The sequence below is a fragment of the Microtus ochrogaster genome, chromosome 26 (genome assembly GCF_000317375.1).
Source record: "Microtus ochrogaster isolate Prairie Vole_2 chromosome 26, MicOch1.0, whole genome shotgun sequence".
NCBI classification, from domain to species: domain Eukaryota; kingdom Metazoa; phylum Chordata; class Mammalia; order Rodentia; family Cricetidae; genus Microtus; species Microtus ochrogaster.
In genome coordinates this window covers 967,874-971,173 of record NC_022025.1, presented here as the reverse complement: position 1 = coordinate 971,173, position 3,300 = coordinate 967,874, and the positions used below count along the sequence as shown (strand labels likewise).

The 3,300-nt window shown below is 45.5% G+C and overlaps 1 pseudogene; it reads left to right on the top strand.

The window, feature by feature from the left end:
- The first annotated feature begins 1,213 nt into the window (after positions 1 to 1,213).
- On the top strand, positions 1,214 to 1,618 carry LOC101989871 (annotated as a pseudogene).
- Positions 1,619 to 3,300: the final 1,682 nt, after the last annotated feature.

Here is a 3,300-nt window from a genome sequence, read left to right as displayed (position 1 = left end):
CCAGACGGCAAAGGTTTGGGGAGAAACCGTCCATGTTTTCCTCTCCATGAGATAAAAATGGAGGCTTTTGGATATGCTCCAATAAAAAAAAAAAATGTAGTGCTGGGGCTTGAGATGGAGCCCCAGGCTCCATCCTCAGGCCCAGAAAAAGAAAGAGAGAAAATGAGGAGTAATGAAAACAGGCAGGGAGAGAAGACGGAAAGGGGAAAGGGGGAGAATGGGGCATGGAAGGGAGAAGAATTAACCTTTAATCATAATCCCAAGAACTTACACAGAAAAGAAAAAAATGTATCTGGCATCATAATTAAAGACAATTTATTAAACAAACTGACAATCCTAGAACTCATAAGTTCTCAGACTGCAAATTGGTAGTTTAAATATTAAGACCTTTGGTAGAAACATTTGGAGCTCACGCTTAGAAAAAAATGAATAAGCTAAATGAAGCACATTCTCCGGCCTGGGTCAACCTGAGCTCCATGCACAGTCAGAGGGAGCTAAGAGGTCCAGTGTGGGGTCCCACCCTCTGCTCAGAGCTTCCCTCCGTGTAACTTCACATTGCTAATAAATATAAGAATACCAAGGGACCATCTCCAAAACCTCAAAAGGCTCATCCAAAATTTAACCATAAACCCCAATCTCAAACAGGAAAATAATGTGACTTAAAACGGTGCCCTTTTACCTACTACATGGTTAGAGTTCAAAATTGTGGTGACTCCCTGTGTCCAAGCTGTTGAAAAGCAGGACTCTCGCATGGTGCTGTTTAGCTGGTCCTTACGAAAGGTGACTTTTCTGTATCTGCCAAAGTGGCAGCTGCGTGTATACCCTTCCATTCACCCTGGGACTTTTTCTGGCATATATGTTTACATTTTTGCAAAAAATGCTTGGATGTTTTCATTGCTAACTGTTTATGGTAGTGAAAAAAACAGAACTTAAGTGTCTGTTCATAGTAGAATGGTTAAATAGATCATCATATAGCCATATTAATCAGATAGCCCTAAGACAGAATAAACAAAATCCCTGGGCATCACTACGGGAAGATTACCCCACTCAGAACTGCTAAGCAAAGAAGCAGTGTGTCGTACATCATGTATGCTCTATGCCTGTGTGACCAAGAGAGCAAAATAAGAAGCTGGCATTTGGGGAGTTCCGTTTCCGGCCTGGTGATTTCCGATTTTTGGCGTTCAGTAGTAGCGGTTTGTGGGCAGCGGCAGAGCCAAGATGTTGCGGAATCTGCTGGCCCTCCGTCAGATTGCCGAGAGGACCATCAGCACTACTTCACGGGAGGAATTTTGAAAATAAAGTTCCAGAGAAACAAAAGCTGTTTCAGGAGGATAATGGAACCCAGTGCATCTGAAGGGCGGGGCCTCTGATGCCCTCCTCTACAGACTCACAATGGCTCTGACAGTTGGTGGAACAGCATATGCCATCTATCAGTTAACCATGGCTGCATTTCCCAAGAAGCAGAACTGACTTCGTCATCCCAGGTTTCACATGGTTCGATTGCATTCAGCGCTTGATGGACCAGGAATCTGATGAGTAACTGAGCTCTTTGGGGATCACTATTTATTGACGTGTACTAACTGTCAGCAATAAAGCAGTCTTTACCATGAAAAAAAAAAGAAGCTGGCATTTTTTGTGATTTCTTTTGAAAATTCTGTAAGGATGGCATATAGGGACCTGGGGAGATGGCTCAATCAGTAAGGTTCTTGCCTTACAAGCATGAGGACCCGAGTTCAATCCCCAAATCCCATGTGAAAGCCAAGACCAGCATCACACTCATAATCCCAGCACTCGGGAGACAGACAGGAGGCTCCCCATAACTCGCTACCCAGCAAGTCTAGCCAAATAAGTAAACTCCAGGCTTAGGGAGAGACCTTGTCTCACAGAACACAGTAAAAAGCAACTGTGGAAGCCCCCAGTGTTCATCTCCAATCTTCATACACATGCACGCATGCAGAAAATGGACATATGGGGGAATGGGAGCAGAATGCAATTTAATTGCAAATAATTTAACTATTGCTAACAAGAAAGAGATAAGGACATAGAGAAAGACAGACAGACAGAAGCATAGAAATGAGGGTTCCCAAGAGAGCTTGGGTGGGTAGGAGACAACTGCACGGGGGGGGGGGGCCCCGAGCAGGTGATTGGCTGTCAGCATGCATGTAGGACCAGAGCAGTCTCAGAGGGAAGAAAGGCTGGCTAAATCAAAAGCAATAAATTCACCACTGAGCCTGCACTTGACAAAAGAGAGAAAGGTAGTTGGGTTCGGTCATTTTGAATTAATTCTCTGGCTTCTAACGTGCATTTTAATACAGAATCTGGGTCACTATCAGCCTCAACAAGTCTTCAGACTATTTTTTTATTTATTTTACATCCTGACCACAGTTCCCCTTCCTCCTCTCCTCCCAGTCCCTCCCTTCCACCTCCCCTCTGCCCCCCATTCTCTCCTTCTCTGTTTCTATTCAGAAAATGGCAGGTGACCCATGAATACTGACAAAATATGGAAGACCAAGGTGCAGTAAGACTAATCACCTCCTGTATTAAGGTGGGACAAAGCAACCCAGTATTAGGAATAGAGTCCTAAAAGCCAGCAAGCTTCAGACACAGCCCCTGTTCCGACAGTTAGAAGTCCCACAAGTAAATCAAGCTACGCAATTGTAATATATATACAGAGTGTCCAGGTCAGACCCGTGCAGGCTCCCTGGTTGTCAGTTAGTTCAGTTTCTATGAGCTCCTAAGAGCCCAGGTTAGTTGATTCTGCAGGTTATTTTCTGGAATTTTTGACCCCTCTGGATCCTACAGTCCTTCCGCCCTCTCTTCAGCAGTATTTCCTGAGATACACCTAGTGTTTAGCTCTGAGTCTCTGCATCTGCTTCCATGAGCTGCTGTATGAAACCGCTCTGCTGACAACTGAACCAATGTCAGATGTGGGGTCACTCTCATGGCATAGTTCTGAGGCTGGACCAGTCATTGGTTGGTCACTCCCACAATTTTTGCACGACCCTCACTCACCTCAGCACATCCCACAGACGAGATAGATTGTAGTCTGAAGGTTATGTGGCTGGGATGGTGTCCCAGTCCCTCCACTGGACGTCTTGCCTGGTCACAGGAGCTGGCCAGTTCAGGCTGCATATTCCCTATTGCTAGGAGTCTTAGCTGGGGTGATCCTTGTAGATTCCTGGGAGTTTCCCTTGTCCCAGGTATCTACCTCACCCTGAAATGCCCCTCCCCCATTTCAGTTGTCTTTCTCGGCACTCGTCCCGTTCATCAACCTGATCCCTCATATTCCCATCCCCACCT